This window comes from Myotis brandtii, unplaced genomic scaffold (assembly GCF_000412655.1).
Source record: "Myotis brandtii unplaced genomic scaffold, ASM41265v1 scaffold32, whole genome shotgun sequence".
Lineage (NCBI taxonomy): Eukaryota > Metazoa > Chordata > Mammalia > Chiroptera > Vespertilionidae > Myotis > Myotis brandtii.
The window spans coordinates 12,282,111-12,304,371 of NW_005362269.1; positions in this window are offsets into that span (position 1 = coordinate 12,282,111).

Here is a 22,261-nt window from a genome sequence, read left to right on the forward strand (position 1 = left end):
ATTCTATATCATAATATTAGACAAAACCCTAACTTTAGCATAATCATGGACAAGAAGGTACCCCAAAATCTATGTGACATTAACTAGCATTAGACACTTGAAACATAAGGAGTAGTGAGTGTGATATAACTCGATTTAAATGTAACTATTTTTAGTATGTATTATATTTCTAGCACTGTGTTAGGCATAATTATATAGGTTATTTCATTTAATTCTCAATCTTTTATATTCAGTGTTTAATTTTTTCTGTTGCTATTTTCAATTTCTTTATTGATTAAGGTATTACATATGTGTCCTTATCCCCCCATCCCCCCCCAACCCCCCACTCATGCCCTAACCCCCCTGTTGTCTGTGTCCATTGGTTAGGCTTATATGCATGCATACACGTCCTTTGGTTGATCCCTCAACACAAACATATTTTTAATAAATTCATTTATTTTTGAAAGTTACCATGTGTATTAGTTAGTATGGGTTCTCCAGAGAAACAGAACTAATAGATGACATTTGTTATAAGGAGTTGGCTCACATGATTATTGAGGTTGACAAGTCCAAAGATTCGCAGTTAGCAAGTTAGTAGTCCAGGAGAGCCAATAGTATGGTTCTAGTCCAACAGGGGAGCTGATGGTGTAGTTTCATTCTGGAGGTCAGTGTTCATGCAACCCAGGAAGAGCTGAAGTTTCAGTTCAACTGCAAAGACAGGAAAAACCCCAGTGTCCCAGCCAGAGAGGAGGAGTTTCTTCTTGCTCATGGGAATGATAACCTTTTTGTTCTATTCAGACCTTCACCTGATTGGATGGGGCCAGTGATGGCGAACCTATGACACGCGTGTCAGAGGTGACACGCGAACTCATTTTTTTGGTTGATTTTTCTTTGTTAAATGGCATTTAAATATATAAAATAAATATCAAAAATATAAGTCTTTGTTTTACTATGGTTGCAAATATCAAAAAATTTCTATATGTGACACGGCACCAGAGTTAAGTTAGGGTTTTTCAAAATGCTGACACGCCGAGCTCAAAAGGTTCGCCATCACTGGATGGGGCCCACCCACATTAGGGAACATAATCTGTTTTATTTTATGTATGTATGTATGTATGTATTTTTGTTAAAATCTTCTAACAACATCCCCACAGACACACCCAAAATAATGTTTGAACAAATGTCAGCTCACCCCCATGGCCTGGTCAAGTTGACACATAAAATTCACCATCCTACCATGTTTTTCTCATTGTTTTTCCACCATAACTACAGGGGCTTATACCAAAGATGCTGTGTAAAGCCATAAGCAGGAGTTAGATGGTAAAGGCTTGTGAGGAGAAATATTAACCTCCTTTGAAACACTAAACTTGGTTCATCTGATTAATACATTACTATAATAATTGGTTAATAAATCACTGTAAAAAATAGGACAGTGATTAACAATAGACTTATGCACGAATGATTGATATAGGTAATACCAGTCAAGCTGATAGAACTGTTTGGGTTCTTAGGAAGCACGTATGAAGAGGGAGCAGTCTTAAAGACACTGCACTCTTGAAAAAAATCAAATTAAGATGCCACAGAAGCCCTGGCCAGGTGGCTCAGTTGGTTGGTGTGTCCCGTACACCAAATGGTCAGGGCACATACATGGACTGTGGTTTTGATCCCCAGTTGAGGCCCATAACCGGAGACAACTGATCAATGATTCTCATCCGAAAGTTTCTCTCTCTCTCCCCCTTCCTCTCTCTCTCTCTCTCTCTCTCTCTCTCTCTCTCTCTCTCGAGAGCATAAGTAAAAAGAGTAAAAACAGAGGAGAGGACAGCACCGTGATGGCGAACCTTTTGAGCTCGGCGTGTCAGCATTTTGCAAAACCCTAACTTAACTCTGGTGCCGTGTCACATATAGAAATTTTTTGATATTTGCAACCATAGTAAAACAAAGACTTATATTTTTGATATTTATTTTATATATTTAAATGCCATTTAACAAAGAAAAATCAACCAAAAAAATGAGTTCGCGTGTCACCTCTGACACGCGTGTCATAGGTTCGCCATCACGGTCCTAGGGTGAGGATTAAAAATAAATAAATAAAAAGAGACCACAGAAGAGACAGTTGTCTGAAGTATGCCACCAATCTTCAAATCTTTTAAAGCTGCTGTTCTCTATACTTTAAGTGAACATGTAAAAGGACATAAACCAAAGGTTCAGTTATGGAATGGGGCTATGACATTTTCAGTGAGAAAATACCTTTAAATATTCTAGAAGGTTTGTAGAAAAATTTTAAATTTTTACCAAGAAACACACCCCTCTCTATCTTTTTCTGAAGATCTACATAAAATTCCTCTTTCTGTACCAGGTGACCTGAGGCAAATGTGTGACATAGTGTGTCTTCTTGAACCTTTAAGCCAGTTAGTATTGCATGTCTTCCTATACCTTCATGCAGTCTATCCATCTGCATTCTCTTTTATCTTTTCCTGCTGCCACTACAGGTTGTCATGGAACTCATTTATACTTTTCTTATTCTAGATAAATGCTACCAGCTACCTGCCATTAGTAATAACTCATTAGACTTGACAGTGAAAATCTCTCCTACATGGCAAATGCTAGCTGATAGACTGTGTGCGGATGAATCCATTAGAATCTTCTCTCAGTCAGTGGGTGAAAGGGAATTAGGGAACAGGATAGCACCTAAGATCAGACCATTGTTAAACTCTCATTACTTTTTTATGGGCTCACCCAGCATGAAAATCATTCATTAGCAATGAACATATTTAATTGTTCTTTCCAGTTCATCCCTTTATACATTTTAAACAGATTATCCTGGCTGGCTATAAACCTGAAATCCAGAAGCAGATGCTGTCTCTAATTGAGGGATTCAGGTAGAGTACTTAACAAACAAACAAACTCACTTTTTTTTGTTTTGTGTTTTATGATTTTATGTCAGCCTTTGATTATGTCTGGAGCATGATGAAATGGATACATGAATTAACACATTGCACTAGTATGCATTAATAAATTAATGGATGAGTAAGTAGAAATTATACTTCAATGCTCATGTTTATTACCAAAAGAGGACAAAGAAAGGTGATGATATATGTTAAAAAGAGGAATGAGTAGTGATTGGCAAACAGAAGCTATTGTAGAAAGATAGAACTGGAACCTCAGGTTTCTACACTTATTTGAGGCATAGTGGATCAGCATGGTGTTGGTCACGTCTCATTTCTTCATTGTATAATTTTTTTTCTCATTTTTAAAATCTTTTTTTGGCATACCATTAAAATAAACAAAACTACTGAAAGAGCTGAGGATTTGTTTGCTGTTCTGCCATTCCACTCTATAGCCCAAAATGCCAACACTGAGGGTTTACAGTTAAACTCGAGGCCAGGTGCATGGATTCATGCACCGGTGGGGTCCCTCGGCCTGGCTTGTGGGGATCAGGCTGAAACCGGCTCCCCGACATTCCCCGAGGGGTCCCGGATTGCAAGAGGGCGGTTCTTGGGTGACACACCCTGGAATCGGGCTCCCTTCTCTCTTGTTCCAGGTGTGTCACCTGAGAACCGCAACATGCCAAGTCACTGCCGCTCGACAGCTCCTGCGTTGAGCATCTGCCCCCTGGTGGTCAGTCTGCATCATAGCTACTGGTCGGATGGTTGGATGGTTACTTAGGCTTTTATATATACAGATGCCTGTTCACAGGTACTTAGATTAGTTCTTTCTTATCCTTTCAGCATGGTTATGGTGTTCACCTAAAATATGATTAGGCTCAGCCCTAGCTGATTTGGCTCAGTGCATGGAGTGTTGGCCTGTGGACCGAAGGGTCCCAGGTTTAATTCTGGTCAAGGGCATGTACCGCACTTGCAGGCTCCTCCCCAGCCCAGGCCCTGGTCACGGCTTGTGCAGGAGGCAACCAATCTATGTGTTTCTCTCACATCTATGTTTCTCTTTGTCGTTCCACTCTCTCTAAAAATCAATAGAAAAATATCCTTGGGTGAAGATTAGAAAAGAAAGAATGAAAGAAAGAAAGAAAGAAAGGAAGGAAGGAAGGAAGGAAGGAAGGAAGGAAGGAAGGAAGGAAGGAGGGAAGGAAGGAAGAAAGAAAGAAAGAAAGAAGATAAGGCTCATTTCTTTGTGTTTTGGCCATTTCCCCTTTCCCATTCTTATTGATTTAATTAATTTTTTAAAGAAATATGTAGATCAGTATCATGCTTAAAAAGTCAAACGTATACATAAATGTATATGCAGAGAAATATCACTTTTTTCTTATCCCTTTCAGTCCATTACTACACCTCAGCTATGCAGTAAAACTGTTGTTTAGTGATTTATGCTTCTTCTGTTGCTTTTTTGTAATGATAAGAAGATGTATATATATTTTCTTATTTTCTATTCTTTCTTATACTGTACCAGAGGCCCGGTGCATGAATTCATGGGGTCTCTTGGCCTGTCCTGAAGGATCGGGCTGAAACTGGCTCTCTCACATCCCTTGAGGGGTCACGATTGCGAGAGGTCACAGTGCATGATTAGAGTCAAGGGACCCCACTGGTGCATGATTAGAACCAGGGAGCGAGGGAGGCGGGAGGTTGGCCAGCCGGAAAGGGACTGTGGGAGGGCTCCAGGGCATATCCAGCCTGTCTCACTCAGTCCCGATCAGCTAGACCCCAGCAGCAAGCTAACCTACTGGCCAGAACATCTGCCCCCTGGTGGTCAGTGCACGTCATAGCAAACAATTGAGCAACCTTAGCATATCCTATCTAATAATAGACAAACATGGTAATTAACCGTACTTCCGACACGCTTCCCATTGGCTAATCAGGGCCATATGCAAATTAACTGCCAACCAAGATGGCGGCTGGCAGCCAGGCAGCTGAAGCGAACAGGAGGCTTGCTTGCTCCAGTGATGGAGGAAGCCAAGGTTCCCCACCTGCCGCTGCTGGCCTCTGAACTGCACTCTAAGAAACAATGTTGCAATTATAGAAGCTAAACAAATCCCAGAAACCTGCTTTCAGCCAGTCAGGCCTCAGAGCTGGAGTTGCAACAGTGTTTCAATTATAGAAGCCAAACCAACCCAGATACCTGCTTTCAGCAGCCGAGGTCTCAGAGCTGGAGCCGAGCCTCAGAGCTAAAGCCGGCTCTCAGTTCCAGTGACAGCCATAGAAGGTAAATAAATCCCAGAATAAAAAAAAAAGAAAAAAAGGAGAGGTTGGGAGCTTCAGTCACCCACCAGCCTGAAAACGGCCCTCAGCCCCTCACCCAGACTGGCCAGGCACCCCAGTGGGGACCCCCACCCTGAAGGGGGTGTGACCAGCTGCAAACAGTCATCATCCCCTCATCCAGGCTGGCCAGGCACCCAAGCGGGACCCCCACCCTGATCCGGGACACCCTTCAGGGCAAACCAGCCGGCCGCCACCCGTGCACCAGGCCTCTATCCTATATTGTAAAAGGGTAATATGCAAACTGACCCTAACAGCAGAAGGACTGGGAATGACTGGTCACTATGACACACACTGACCACCAGGGGGCAGACGCTCAATGCAGGAGCTGCCCTCTGGTGGTCAGGGTGCTCTCACATGGGAGGAGCTCTGCTCAGCCACAAGCCAGGCTGATGGCTGCCAGTACAGCGGTGGTGGTGGGAGCCTCTCCTGCCTCCTCAGCAGCACTAAGGATGTCTGACTGCAGTTTAGGCCTGCTCCCCGCTGGCAAGTGGACATCCCCCGAGGGCTGCCGGGCTGCCAGAGGGATGTCTGATTGCCATCTTAGGCCCAATCCCCCGGGGAGCGGGCCTAAGCCAGCAGGTGGTCATCCCCTGATGGGTCCCAGACTGCGAGAGGGCACAGGCCGGACTGAGGGACTCCACCCTCCCCCCCGAGTGCACAAGATTTTGTGCACCGGGCCTCTAGTCATTAGCATATTACACTTTGATTGATTGAATGGATGACCAGACACTTAGCATATTAGGCTTTTACTTTATAGGATACTAGAGGCCCGTTGCACAAAGATTCGAATAATAGGCCTTCCTTCCCCTGGCTGCTGGCACCGGTTTTCCTCCTGAACCTGGGACCCAGGCCTTTGTTCTGGCTGCTTTGTTCCAGTCGCAGCAGCAAGGCTAGGCTTCTCCGATCCAGCTACAGTGGAGACGTCAGGCCTCTTCAGTCTTCAGTCTTCAGTCATCTTCAGTCTTCACTCTGCGCCTGCATATGCAAATTAACTGCCATCTTTGTTGCGTTAATTTGCATACTCATCCTGATTAGCTGGTGGGTGTAGCAAAGTAACATCAATTTGCATGTTTCTCTTTTATTAGTGTAGATACTAGAGGCCTGGTGCACAAAAATTTGGGCAAGTCTGTCTTGTTAAGAGTCCTTCCTCATTCTTTTTTACAGAAGCATAGTACTCCATTAAATTCACCTACTCTCTTATGCTTTGACACTTAGGTAGTTTCCAATATTTAGCAATGACAAATAATGCTGCAATGAGTAACCCCATTTATTTGCATATTACACATACATATTTTTGGAAGAATATCTTCAGTGTAAACTTCTGGAAGATGGACTGCTGGATTGAAGGGTAAATGCACATAAACTTTGATAAAAATTTTCCAAGTTCTCCTCCATAATGGTTGGATTATTTTGCTTTCCCACCAGTATTCTCCACAGCCTCGCCAACAGAGTGGATCATCAAGCTTTTGAATTTTTGCCAATTTGATGGTTTAGAAATGGTATTTTAGAATGGCTTTAATTACACATCTTATCATGAGTAAAGAGAAATATATTTTTGCATGTATAGAAGACATTTTTACATCTTTTTAATGAATTGTCTTTTTAGGAAAGCTCTTTGAAAATACCAGAATATTGATTTAGGATTGCTTTCTTCCCAAATTATAAGCAGTATAGACAGTAGGCAAGCATTTAACGAACCAGAAGTCATGAATAAGGACATCAACTGGACTGTGTTTCCACAGACACTCTGAGGAGATCCCACTCCTTATCACTTCCAGCTGCTGATGGCTGTGAGTGTCCCTGGGTGTGAGGCCACATCACTGATCTCTGTCTCCATCCACACACCCTCTTCCCCTCCTCGTATGTCTGTCTCATGCCCCACTGCCTCTCTCTTGTAAGGATGTCTGTGGTGACGTTTAGGGCCCACCTGGATAGTTCAGGATTCCCTCTCAATAATCTTAATTTTACTGTATACTTTGATATACAGGTGATACGTACAATTTTTCTATATAAAGTAGTACTCATAGTTTTCGGGATTAGAATATGGACATATCTTGGGGAGAGCCACCCCTGAGCCCATGAAACGTGGATAATCTTAAAGGATAAAAGAGGAAAGAGAAGAAGGGATCTTGATATCAAATATGCTCTGGATATCTAAAGAGGAGGAACTGTGGGGAATGTGATGCGGTTGCCCTTCTGGCTGTCATTCTCACCAATGTCTGGAAGAGAAGAGTGTCAGCCATCCAGCGGAACGAGGTTTAGCAATTGTGTTTATGTTTTAACTGGCTTCATCTTTTTGTGGTAACGTATATGCGGATGTCTGGATTATACAAGGCACAGTTTTGGAAAAGAGGAACGAGGCACTTTAAAAACTCTAAGCTTCTAATGAGCTTTAGCTGAGACCTTGGCAATAATAGCAAAACATGTGATGGTAAAGCTTTCTAGAAGGGTGAGATCACAGAACCCCAGGCTTGATGATTCAACTGGAGACGCCGTTCAGAAATGACGTCATCAAGACTGAACATGTGTTTGAGGCCCTTGGACTTATTGCTGTTGTTTCACACAGTTGATCTTAAACAAAAGCCTACCTTTAAATGTCATTGTAAAGGGCTTTCTCCTTTGTTTGGGGATCAGGTCAGACTATTGGTAAATATCATTGCCTTGTGTATTTTCATAATGCCTGTTCACCAAAAAGTTTTGCCAAGTGCTACATATTATGATTTAAACGAGATGTTATTAATCAGGTAGAAATTAACATTACAGTTTACACTGTATCCTATGGGCATTCAGGATAAATTGATGAATGATAGAATTTAGAGTTGGCAGAGAACTCAGAGGTAAACTAATGCAACCATTCATTTGACTTGATGCTTAAATAGTTTTTCCTACAAACACTTTGCTAAGAGGGCATTTAGCTTTGTTGGAATACCTCCAGCATCAGGAATCTCACTACCTTTCAAAAGACCCCATTTAATTTTAATGGCCCTGCATTAAGAAACCATCATCCTACATAAAACATTCAGTTAAATGTTTCTTTACATACTTTGCAGACAGGTTATTTACCTTTCTAGTCATCTCTTTTCCAAGCTGAGAACTGAGGGTTTTCTTCAGTTCCAGCGGTTCTCAACCTGTGGGTCGCGACCCCTTTGGCGGTCGAACGACCCTCGAGGGTTTTCTTCAGTTCCTAAGAGGTCACTGTTTTGAGTTATCATTTCAGATCTTTTCTCAACATATGGATATTGCCAATGTCACTAAGGTCTCACTAATATTGAGTGCAGCCATCTGTGTTACTTTGTTAGTTGAAAGCGGGAAGAAACTATACAATCCAAGAGTGGGAAGGACCTATGGGTCGTGGGCTTTATTTAGCTGATGCTTCGGACCTGAAGGGTATGTGGAATTCCTTAAGATCTTGGGTTGTTTGTATGTGTTTTGCTTAAGCCAAAAATAAGGGGTTTATATCATAAAGATTATAAAATTTTAGAATTGTTTCATGGAAGTAAAGTTTAGGAATGTAGTCAAGTTTCAAAAATTAACTAGAACAAAGATCTCGAGAGCTTTAAACAAACCCAGAAAATCTGTTCAATCATTTTTCTCTTTCTTTCGCTCAATATACATCTTATTTCTTATTTCCTCTACTTACTTCTGCACTTCCTTTATATTTTTTCTCTTTCTCCAGACTGGCTTATGCAACACTAGCTACCTGTTTTATATGTTTTCTTTAAGATTTTCTCAGATCCGCCAACTGTTCCCAGTTACAATTCCAAATCCCAGAAGAGATAAGCCATTTGCCCCGACTTAGCTCATGGCAGGCATTCTCCTTCCTCTAAGCCAGCGGTTCTCAACCTGTGGGTCGCGACCCCTTTGGCGGTCGAATGACCCTTTCACAGGGGTCGCCTAAGACCATCCTGCATATCAGATATTTACATTACGATTCATAACAGTAGCAACATTACAGTTATGAAGTAGCAACGAAAATAATTTTATGGTTGGGTCACAACATGAGGAACTGTATTTAAAGGGCCAGAAGGTTGAGAACCACAGCCCTAGATCCACCGTGCCGGCGAGACTGAGACCTGCCACGCTGTGAGACCCATCAATGCACCTCCTGGTGACCGATCGTTTGGTTGTTACAGCGTTACAGCGTTACAGCCACTGGCCTTTTATAATATAGACTAGTAAGAAACAGAATTTTCGGAGGATGAGGCCCAGAAATCAGGATTTTAAAAAGATTCCCAGGTGATTCTAATGTGCAGCCAAGGTTGAGAACCACTGCTCTAAGCAGTTGCAGCTGAGGTGCTAGGGGCTTGAAGTGATAGTATTCACACCTGTAGATCAGGATCAAGCAATTCCAGGAGAAAGATGGCTCCAGACCAGGATTCCACGCTTCCAAATGTCCACAACAGGTAGGGGCAACTCTTAGTTTCCTGGAGTTTGAAAAAAAACACAGTCAAATATTTTCTGTAGGAGGTAACTATGTTGTCGATGGAGGATATAAAAGCAACAACTGGGTTATGTAAGACATACTAAGCTACTAAAAACATGAGAAGTGATGTTTAACTTTCCTTTCTGGTCTGGATCAGTTTAGAAAAAGATCCAAGGGACACCAGGTATCCAGAAATAATATGTGTATTAACTTTTGTGACTCTAGCTTGGTGAACTTGGGAAAAGAAAGGACCTCAAGCATGAATCTCTTAATGCTTTCCAAGTAGATTTGTGTTGTTCTCAATTATGTCACGTTTATTATATTGCACTAAAATGTAGGTCTCTATAACATTGGCTATTAAGTTACATCCCAACCTACCTGTACATAACCAGTATTCCTTTGCACAGCACTTGACATTTATCCTGATTGAATTCATGACTTGGCTCAGCGTTCTAGTCTAAAATGACTTTTCTGGATTCTGATTCAGTAATAAGATATAGTAGTTATCCCTTCAGCTTCATGTCAACTGAAAATATGATTGCATGCCAGGAGTGATGAGGTATTGAAAATAAGAAACTGTAGTAAAACAAGCATTTGGCAGGATCTTAGACATCGGGATGGTGCTTTTAATGATGCCATATCGTGTATGAATTTGGGTAAGCTATTTAATTGCAGTGTACCTTGTTGTATCTTTCATAGCAGGTGTAATAAACCATTTAGTAATTATAAATTGAAATAGTACCTAAGAAACTGGGCAGCTGCTAAAAGTTCTGTATAAATTGGTAACATCATTGAACATCTCTGTGCAGGGGTCAGGGAGTGCCAGATGGAATGAATTGCTACAGTTCTGGCCCTGGGGCAGCCTGATCTGAAGGGCCGGTTGAATTTTTCTCTGCAGCTTCCAGGGGATGGGAAGTTGCAGCTGTGGAGCACACCTTGGCTGGAATGGCAGTTTCTTCTGTCCCCAGCATCAAATGTATTTCAAGTGTCAGATGGTGCTTTAAGGCACTAGTCAGTACATGCATCAAGCCTGTTAGATGCCAGTTAAAGGAATTGCATCACTTTGATTCTGGGACAGCTCCGCTGATTGCAAGGTGGCATCTATACTGGACGCATGCTGTTTTAACTTATGGAGTAAACCTATGCCCTTCTCTAGATTATTTTAACAGCAGCCTTATTTCTCTTTTGGTAACCACCGGCCTTCCTTCCATCTCAGTCCATGTGGTACAGTGGGGCCAATCCTTTGTCCTAAAGGTGGACATGAGATACACACTTGACCAAAGACAGACTGGCCTCCACTGGCCACAGAAATGGAAATCAGATATAAGCATACAAATCAAATTAGTCCCATCAGAATTCTTCCCTAGAATGATAAAGACAAAAGCAATTGCCTCTTGGTCATTAGTTTTTTCATTAGATCCTCTACACCAGCGGTTCTCAATCTGTGGGTCACGACCCCTTTGGGGGTCGAATGACCCTTTCACAGGGGTCGCCTAAGACCATCGGAAAACACATATATAATTACATATTGTTTTTGTGATTAATCACTATGCTTTAATTATGTTCAATTTGTAACAATGAAAATACATCCTGCATATCAGATATTTACATTACGATTCATAACAGTAGCAAAATTACAGTTATGAAGTAGCAACAAAAATAATGTTATGGTTGGGGGTCACCACAACATGAGGAACTGTATTAAAGGGTCGCAGCATTAAGAAGGTTGAGAACCACTGCACTATAACCTCTGAGCCTCAGTTTCTTCGTCTGTAAAGTGGGAGGGGGTAGAGTAACAGTGTCTATCTGTGCCCAGTGCCTGAAACACCTGACTGATAGGAGGAGCTCAACAAATAGTCACCTGGAAGGTGACCTGGAGTGAATACAGACTTAGACCAAGATTTTCTTGAACATTGTAAACTTAATTCATTTTAATCTCTGCATGCCCCGTGACCCTAGCACAGGACCGGCACAGGACTGGTGCGGGAGAGCACTTGCTGGGAGAGTTGGAAGCAGCCATGGATGGGCAAGTGGGCACAAAGATGTGTGCACGGGTGGGTGGATGGACAGGCATGTAGCTGGATCAATGATGGATGGAGAAGTCGGACATCTGGGTGTATAAATGTGTGCTAAGTGGGGGGATGATCCTTCTTTAGTCCCTGCTTCCTCTGACCAAATTATTCTCAAACTCAATATTAAAATAAAATTCTGATATTCTCTGTCCATGTATGACTGCTCCTAATGTTTTAGAGATATTTAGAATTTGTTAGAGGAGTTTGACCAATGAAAAGTTTTTCTAATGTAACTCTAGCAAAAATCTCCTTAGCACTACTTAGCCCTGTATGGCATTGAGTACATTAGTTATCTATTGCTGTATAACAAATTACCCTAAAACTCATTGACTCTAAAGCATACATGATCTCACAGTTTCTGTAGCTGTGGAATACGGACAGAGCTTAGCAGGTTCCTCTGCTTCATCGTCTCTCAAAGGCTACACTCAACATGTCAGCGATGTCTTTGGTCTCATCTTCAGGCTCAACTGGTGAGGGATCTGATTTCAAACTCATTCATGTGGTTGTCAACATGACTCGGTTTCTCAAGGGATGTTGGACTGAAAGTTGAGTTCCTCATTGGCAGTTGGCTGGAGGCTGCCTTCAATTCCTTGACTTGTTGGCCTCCTCGGATGGCCGTGGGCTTCATCTGAATAGTCAAGCCAGAGGGCCAAAGTGAGAGTATAAACATGATGGAAATCACAGTCTTTTACAAGTTAATCTTGGCAGTGACATCACATCACATGTTGCTTATTCTATAACAGGTCGCGCAGCCTGGCCTACACTCACGAAGAGGGGACTCCACAAGGACACGATCACCGGGAGCCGGGTCCCAGGTTGCTTTCCACCAGAGGGTGGACCATTTTTTGTTCACTGTTTGATGCCATACAGTAGCTTAATCACCACACTTGACAGTGTCCTCACTCACAATTCTGTGTTTTCTATAATAGCACCTCTATGCTTGTCAAGGGAAACTTCACATACATTTGTTGTTGAAGTAATTTCATTGTCACTTTTAGTTTCACAACAGTGTGTTCCTTCATTTTTATTTTTTTATTTTTTAAAATATATTTTATTGATTTTTTACAGAGAGGAAGGGAGAGAGATAGAGAGTTAGAAACATCGATGAGAGAGAAACATCGATCAGCTGCCTCCTGCACACCCCCCACTGGGGATGTGCCCGCAACCAAGGTACATGCCCTTGACCGAAATCGATCCTGGGACCCTTCAGTCCGAAGGCCGACGCTCTATTCACTGAGCCAAACCGGGTACGGCCAATGTATTCCTTTAAAACTTGGTCATGATAGAATGTGCTGTAGACACACTAAGGAAGAGATTCCTGTGTGCCTACGGTGCAGTATTGTACAGGTTCCCCACTGACAATCAGCTGCTCAGTCATGGCCCCTTATCAGGGAAGATGTGAATGCAGTTAACTTGATTCTATTGATATGTCAGTGACCCTAGGGCTCACACTTTTGCTAAGTTGAGTATCTTCTTACAAAAGAATATCCATGTTTGTGTTTCATGTACTACTATATAGCTAGTCTGTTCTTTCTTTATTGTCTTTTTTTAAGGATACTATTATATTAATATGCTAGTCCTCAAATACTCTTAAGTGTAATTTGTATGTGACTGATCGCAGAAAGTTGATAGTGTGTGTGTTTCCTGAATCATAGTCTGTCTTGGCATGCATAAATCTAAGAATTTTGAATTTTGGCATTTTTTACTTCTAATTACTCTCATAACTGTTATCAGCAGTGACCCAGTGTATAAATAAGTAATTTATATGTGCTGTGTTTTTATGATGATAAAAATGGAAGAAAAAGTGAATATTTGAATCAGTATTCAACTGAGTTATATATAGAATACAGATAATGAAAATAACTGTGATTTGGAAAGAGAATGGGCGTTCTGATTAATTAAATTTCCTAGTTTAAAAAAAGCAAAACACAAATATTAGAAGTCAGACAGAGGAGAGAGTAAATATTTTCTATTCTGTCTGAAATGTTCACACCATAGCATGTCAATTTTGATGCCAGAATATTGAAGGGGAATTGCTGACATGTATTGTATTTAGTGTTATTATTCATCCATACTTGCATTTATTAACTCATTAATAAACAGTTGTGGGATCTATACCCTGTGCTGGTGAATATGAATAACACATAGTGCTCACACTTGGAAAAGGTTCAGTTTATTTAGGTAAGCCAGATGTAAACAAATATTTATACTATTTTACATGAAATGGTGATAAGAAAGAATTGTAAATTACATTGAAGTAGTTTAGAGACCAAGTTCCCAAACTTTTATATTTCATTAATCAGAAACCAGGAAGTGCAGAACTGGGGGCCCCGAGGCTGCTATCAACAGAAAGCTCACATGAGACAACTATCAGTGAAGTGTCACTCATTGAAATGCCAGAGAATCTCCATTGGTTCCAATGATGACTCTTTTTATGGCTTTGTCAGTGACTTCATAAAGTGCATAGGCATATGCTTCACCTGCATGGGCACACAGATACACACACACACATGCCCACACACATACACTGAGGGGAACACAACTCCACAGAGTAAAACTTCAGAATATCTCAATCCGGCATCATTAGGAAGGTAGTTTCTGGACCGCAAATCACTGTATTGCATTTTGCTATCAATATGGTCAGATCACCTTCAAATGGACACCTGGGGGCCACTTCTGAGTATGCTTGCAGTATGTGATATAAAAACATTTGACAAGCAGTTTAAATATTAATCCAATCTTACAAATGTTTTCATTTAAATTTTTAATGTTTTCATCAGATAACTTGTTTACTTTTTTCACATTTTGAGGACACAGAAATAAGATAATATTTCTTTGTAAAATCCTGGTTATCAGGTTTAGTACCTTCTTAATAAAATATCAACCCCTTTGTTCTGGGATCCCTCAGTTCTAAAAAGATCAAGAATGTCTGAGAGTATAGTTAATCCAAGTGGTCAGCATTCTTGGCTACAATTGCCTCATATATGAAACGAAGAAATTCAATCTATCTACTGGTTTATTCTCTTCTCTGCTGTCCTGCTTGTCATTCCTGCCAATGAGGCACCCTGTAGAAAATCCAGATTGTCATAGTCTAAGGCCAATATAGAGGATGTGGGGGTGTCATCTTAGTACCACTGCCCTCTCTAATGCTCATAGATTCTCAGGGTCAGAATCAATCTCTCTCTCTCTCTCTCTCTCTCTCTCTGTCTCTCTCTCCTCCATTCCCCCCACTCCCCAGACACCCCAAGTCACTCCAGTCTGAGCACTGTTTGTAACAGCTCAAGCGCATCTATAATAATAAAAGGGTAATATGCTAATTAGACCAGACAGCTGAATGACCTTCCAGACGTCATTCTGGACATCCTTCTGGGTGAAGCTATGGCGGTGGGGGGCTGAGGCAGAGGCGGTTAGGGGCAATGAGGAAGGCAGGTGAGTGGTTAGGGGGGATTAGGCAGGCAGGCAAGAAGTTGGGGCATCAGGCAGGCAGCAGAGTGGTTAGGGGTGATCAGGCAGATAGGCAGAGGTGGTTAGGGGTGATCAGGCAGACAGGCAGAGGTAGTTAGGGGCGATCAGGCAGGCAGGAGAGCTGTTAGGGGTGATCAGGCAGGCAGGCAGGCAAGCGGTTAGGAGCCAGAGATCCTGGATTGCAAGAGGGTGCAGGCTGGTCTGAGGGACAACTCCCCCCTCCCCTGTGCATGAATTTCGTGCACCGGCCCTCTAGTATTCTTAGATTTCTTTCATCAGCATATGCACAGACCACAGGTGATTAGAATTAGCTATACTTGCTCACTGTTGCTGGACGAGCCTCCATCACGCCCTTCTGGAACATGGACTGCAAACTCACAGGCCCACAGTGAAAACGTAGAAGCACGAAGCCAGCCAGGTGGGGTCTGCGATGAACTGAAGAGCCTAGATCAAGCATGTCAAACTCGTGTTAGCCTTTGAGTTTGACATGCTTGATTGTTGCTGCTGTGTGAAAATCCAAGTATGCCATGGGATTTTTCAAGAGGAATCGGAAATCCTGATTTTTGTGTGAAATCATATGTCTTAAATGTTGACCGCCAACTTATATATTAAATTGCTCTACGGAAGTCAGCCAAGCATATCTGTAATGCAAATATGACTAATACATTTTAAAAATCTGTAGCTGACTTCATATGGAGCCTACCCATTTGAAGGGTGATCCTCAAAAATAAGTCAGTTTTTCTATTATTTTCCTCTTAGAGGTCTCCTTGACATTTACACAGATTGATTATACCTCCTCTCAACAATGTTAGCACCCCAATATGGGAGGCCATTGCCAAATGCTGTTATGTCCTTCTTTTAGAATAACATGGCATTTTACAGAACAGGTTTCTCTCATTTTACTTATCGAAGGAACTGACAAATTCTACCACACAGAATGCTCCGTTACAATAACGTCATTAGAAAATGTGTTAAATAATCAAACAAAATCAAACATAGTCATACAGAAGGCAGCACAAAAATGTGCTAAAAACAGATGCCTGAGACATATTTGCTAATAAAGATCATTAGATATACGTTACTAAAATGCAGTATTTCCTACAGTGCAATCCAGAAATAGATGGAGTTATTGCAAAATTAATTCCATATATATAATTTCCCTACTTTTAAATTTTGAAGTATTTCTTAGGGGGACGATTAGCAAATTGCAAAGCTAGTAGAGTCATTTTAGATTAAAAAGGAAAAATCTTTACTAGGTAGTAAAATTTCAACATAAATAATCATGCCTGCTAAACAAAAATAATTGTATGTAAAAGGAGGGGAGGGGAGTTGAATTAAAGCAGTAAATAGTATACTAGTACATAATATTGAATGGTAAGTTGAGAGTTCTTTTTTGATTCTGAGTCTGATAGTAACAGGTCATGTGGGTAGCACTGGCTTTCAAATAAAATTTGGAAGGTTATCTTTTAAAAATATATATATTTTATTGATTTTTTTAAAGAGAAGAAGGAAGAGGGATAGAAAGCTAGAAACATTGATGGGAGAGAAACATCAATCAGCTGCCTCCTGCACACCTCCTACTGGGGATGTGCCCGCAACCAAGTTACATGCCCTTGACCGGAATCGAACCTGGGACCTTTCAGTCCACAGGCCAACCCTCTATCCACGGAGCCAAACCAGTTAGGGCTGGAAGGTTATCTTGATGGTTCCTTCCATTTCTCAGTTTCTATGGTTTTATGAACCTCCCCCCACCATCTAATGTTTTTATAAGTTTCTAAGACTTTTTGCCACTTCTTCCTCTTTCTTCTGCCATTGACTTTCTCCTTAGAATGGTTCAATTTCATATAGAGTATGTGAAAAACATTTAGGAAATTCCTTAAGCGTTATTGTCTAAAGACAAGTGGAAACTTGCCCTGGAGGTGCACTTTGAGTTGTAAAAGAAAATATAAATTACTTTTAAGAAACTACCCATCTCTAATTCTGAGAATCCTGATTTTATTAATCCCTCTCTTTATTTCATTTATTCATTCGGCAAATATTTATTGAGTGTCTACTATATTCAAACATTATGTTAAGTCCTTTTGAACAAAATTAGATCTGGACCCTTATACATGAAATAGATATGGACCCTAATGAAAATTACAATATAATAAAAGAGACAGATATTAAACAAATAATCATCAATAATGGAGAAAAATGTTATAAAGAGAAATATGTGATGTTAAAGGCATATAAAGGAGCCTTGACTTTAGTAACATAATTATGAAAGGACAGTTGAGTAGAAGTCCGGGAGATGAGTAGGTTGAGGTGGAAAGGAATAGAATTCTTGGTTAAGGAAACAGCATGTGCTAAGTCCCTCGGAAAGGAGGGAACAGAACAGGTATGGGCAACTGAAAGAAAGCCAGTGAGACTAGAGCAGAAACAGCAAGGAAGAGAAAGTATGATTGGAAGTGCAGCAGAGAGGTTCTTTGTAGTACATTTAATATTATAGGATATGCTGTGATCACCAGGGAGAAAGAGAAATAGCTCAGTGGAGAGCTATTATGGAAACCAGGTGGTTCCTCTGGACGTTATAACTTCATTTAAAAATAAAACAATAGAAACCACCAAATTTTCATATATCTACAATCCCTTTTTTGAGAATTGTTTTAAAGAGTATAAGATATATATCATTTCATTTCTCTATGTATTGGAATCCAACTGCCTTGACCGTTCATCGGGGGATATAATAAATCTGAACGGATGTCTAAGCCGACTTTGCCAAAACATGAAATTAGTCCTAATGGACATTATTCAGTTATTTACTTAGAGAGCAAAGATTCTACTTAACAAAATCCAAAATTTGTAATTTGCAAGTTAATTTTTTATCCATCAAAATTTTATCATCAATACACATTAAAAAGTTTCTATGTAAATACACATGCTCAGGATGTTTAATGTAGCATTTTTTAATAGCAAACACTGGAAATCACATGCTCATTAACAGAGATTAATTAGATTAAGTCTAGTCGCTTTGTACAATAGAACACAATTCAACTATTAAAATACATTAAAATAAATGTGATAGACCTTAATATAGTAAAAGAATAATTGCCAAAAGATAAGTTATTTTAAAAAATTCAAAATGCAGAAATATCTATAGAGTGATCCATTAGGTCACACACAAGTCCCTGTATGTGTGCACACACAGAGAAAGCTTTCAGTAAAATATCCGCATGGGCCGGCTTTGGCAATGAGAGGGTAGGGGTTTTCACATTATATTCAGCACCTCTTGAGAGTTATGCTGTTTTCTACTGTCAATAATATCTGCTTGATGTCATCATGAGTCATATTAAATTTCTTACCTTCATTTTGTATTTAAAAGTGGTAACAAATTCTGTTTTAGGGCAACATATTGAATATTTTGATAAAATAATGCAATGTTTTCTTCCTCTATATAATTGTGTACATTCATATTTATTTTTATCTATAGTAATTAGGTGCTTATTAATTTATATCCTGCTTTAAACTGAGCTCTGGCAGAGGTTTGAGAATTTAGCATAGTGCCTTATGGGAATGGTAGATATTTAATAAATGTTTGTTGGTTATATGATCCAAATTACACAAAAAGAGCATAGACTTCAAAATTAAATAGACATGGCTTTAAATTTTGATTTTTCTAATATTTAGCTTATAATAATGGGCATGTTACAAAATTACTGCATTTCTAGGAAAATAAAATTAAAATAATTTCTATCTTATGGAAGTTTAGTAATGATTACATGACACACTATTTTTTAAAAATAATGCCACTGTGATTGTCACATATTAAGTCTTCAAGAAAATTCAGATCCCTTCCTCACCTCCCTTTTTCTTCTCATCATTTATTAGGGTTCTATAAGCCAGAAAGTCTTCCTCGTAAACATTTAAACACTTCTATTTTTCATATCTAAGTAATTTACTATTGGAATGAAAAGTGAAATAGTAAAGGTATGTGGACAGAATGTAGAAATTTCCCTCCCATCCATAGGCAGTAGGGAGTTGGCTAAGGGAAATTAATTTTTAAAATATTTTAATCAAACATTTTTATCACTTATGCATATACATATACACTTAAGCAGAAAGAAAAATATATACAAACTTTGTTTCCAAAGGGGATCCAAGAAGAGGTAGGCAGTATGAGTAATTTGAGAGACCAGAAGGATAATATATAATTCAATTATAGACCTGCAGGTCATTGCTGCTAAGCCGAAGGAATTTATAGTCTTTTCATTGCTACCATATTGTTTACTACTCTGTTCCTTAGCTGCAGGGTGGAGGGCACTGCATTTCCTGATATTATGGTGGTGTTTGTGAAGGTGAGTGGTCAGTTTATCTTTGTTTCATTTTATTTTAAAATAATTTTTAAGAGATAGAGGAAGGGAGAGGGATAGAGAGATAGAAACATCAATGAGAGAGAGAGACATCTGTTGGCTGCCTCCTGCACGCCCCCTACTGAGAATTGAGCCCACAACCCAGGCATCTGCTCTGATGAGGGATCAAACCCGGGACCTCTTATTTTATGGGTTGATGTTCAACCATTAAGCCACACTGCCTGGTTGTTTCATTTGATTTTAAATTATTAATTGATTTTTAAGTTGGGTTCTGAATTTTAGCTTCAGCTACCAGCAAAGAGGGTGGGTTTTTTTAAATGTAGAATTAAATCATGAGTTTAGATTAATAGCCTCTTTGTAATATTGCCATTGCTCATTGGACTAATTATAAAACTACAAGCCATAGGAAAGATATGAAAACGCAGTTGCTCATGTACTTGGAATGTTGACATTTGCCATCCAGCTCCAAAATGCCTGTTTACACAGTAGCCATCTTCAATGTCCTTTCCAATAGGTTAGATATTATTTGTGACTTGAATATCTCATCCTCTATACAGCACAGTAAGCAAACAGCTGTTCACCTATGCATAATTACACACATTTCACAAGGATAGTAAGTGAATTCATTTACTCCTTTGCAGAAAGTTGTGCCACTACCTGTTACTGGTTTTGAGGAGGTCATCCGATGGTAATGAAGTTCAATGACATCTGAAGACTGGTTAGAAAAGTCTTACCCAGAATCACTTGCTATGTATTGAAATATGTTGGAAGCACAGATTGCATCATCATGAAATTTTCACACATGGAGGATTCCATTTGTTAACAGTCACACCAGGTGATATTGGCATTTGAAACTCCACCACAATATTAAACTCATTATCATGAGAATTGATATTATCTAGTACAGGATTTTTTTTTAACTAGCTCATTGTTGGTTGTGATTTTTATTAAAGTCATCTAATTTTGACTTTTGAGTTAAAAGTTCACTTATTTTTAGATAGGTGTTCTGTGGAATCACAAATAATCGTTTCAGTCAGTACTGTTTCTGAGATCAGATCATGTGATACCTATGTATGTCAAGTTGTCTTCATGCAAGGTCACAGTTGAGAGGGACTAACTTAAATCCAGGAGAACAGAGAAGTTTTTTAAAGAGGTGTGGTCCAGTAGGCTCAAGAGGTTGGGAACTGGCTTCATAATCAGAAACAACCTGAGGTTTTCTCTTTCTTTTGCCTTTTTTACTGGCATACAAGGTAGACATTGTTTGGTGAATGACATGCATACTTTGCTCTTTCTGAAAGCTGCTGAAACATATATACACTTTCTCTAACCAACAGCTTAAGCAAACCTCAGCAGGCAGTGGTAACTGTAGCTGACAATAGCAACCACATCTTCCTAGAGTGGCGGTGGAGAAACACTGAGATGATGTGGACGTGTCAAGTCTGTGATTTAGGCAGGGCGGTGTCACACATCTGCAAACAGCATTATTGGAACATCCCTTAAACAAATCCACATTGTTTATTGAGTATATTGGGGTGACATTGGTTCATAATAATAGGTTTCAAGTGTACAACTCAACAAAACGTCATCTGCACACTGCATCCTGCGCCCACCACCCCAAGCAAAGTCTCTTTCTATTCCTGTACACCCTCTATTGCTCATCTCCACCTAGCCCCCACCCCCCTTTCCCTCTTGTTATCACCATACTGTTGTCTGTATCCATGTGATTATATTTATGTTTTTTTTTGCTTAATCCAATCATCATCTTTCATCCAGCCCCCCAACCCCCGTCACCTCTGACAACTGTTAGTCTGATCCATGTTTCCATGCTTCCTTTTCTATTTTGTTTGTCAGTTTATTTTGTTGATTAGATTCCATGTGTAAGTGCAGGCATATGGTATTTGTCTTTCTCTGACTGGCTTATTTCACTTAGCATAATAATCTCTAGGCCCTCCATGCTGTTATAAAAGGTCATATTTTCATGTTTGTTTGTTTGGGGGGGGGATTGTTTGTTTGTTTTTATAGCTGAGTATTGTTCCATTGTTGTAAATGCACCACAGTTTTTTATCCACTTATCTACTGATGGGCACTTGGGCTGTTTCCATATCTTAGCTATTGTAAATAACACTGCAATGAACATGGGGGTACATACATTCTTTCAAATTTGTGTTTCAGGTTCCTTCGAATATATTCTCAGAAGTTAGATCACTAGGTCATAGGCAGTTCCATTTTTAATATTTTGAAGAAACTTCATATGTTTTTTCTGTATTTTTATTTTATTTTATTTTTTAATTTTTTTATTAAGGTGTTACATATGTGTCCTTACCCCCTCATTACCCCCAACCCCCCTCTCATGCCCTCACCCTCCTGGTGTCTGTGTCCATTGGTTAGGCTTATATGCATGCTACGAGTCCTTTGGTTGATCTCTTCCCCTTCCCCCCACCCTCCCTACCTTCCCTCTGAGGTTTGACAGTCTGATCGATGCTTCTCTGTCTCTGGATCTGTTTTTGTTCACCGGTTTATGTTGTTCATTATATTCCATAAATGAGTGAGATAATGTGATATTTATCTTTCTCTGACTGGCTTTTTTTGCTTAGCATAATGCTCTCCAGCTCCATTCATGCTGTTGCAATGGTAGGAGTTCCTTCTTTTTTTTACAGCAGCTTAGTATTCCATTGTGTAGATGTACCACAGTTTTTTAATCTACTCATCTGTTGATGGGCACTTAAGCTGTTTCCAAATTTTAGCTATTGTAAATTGTGC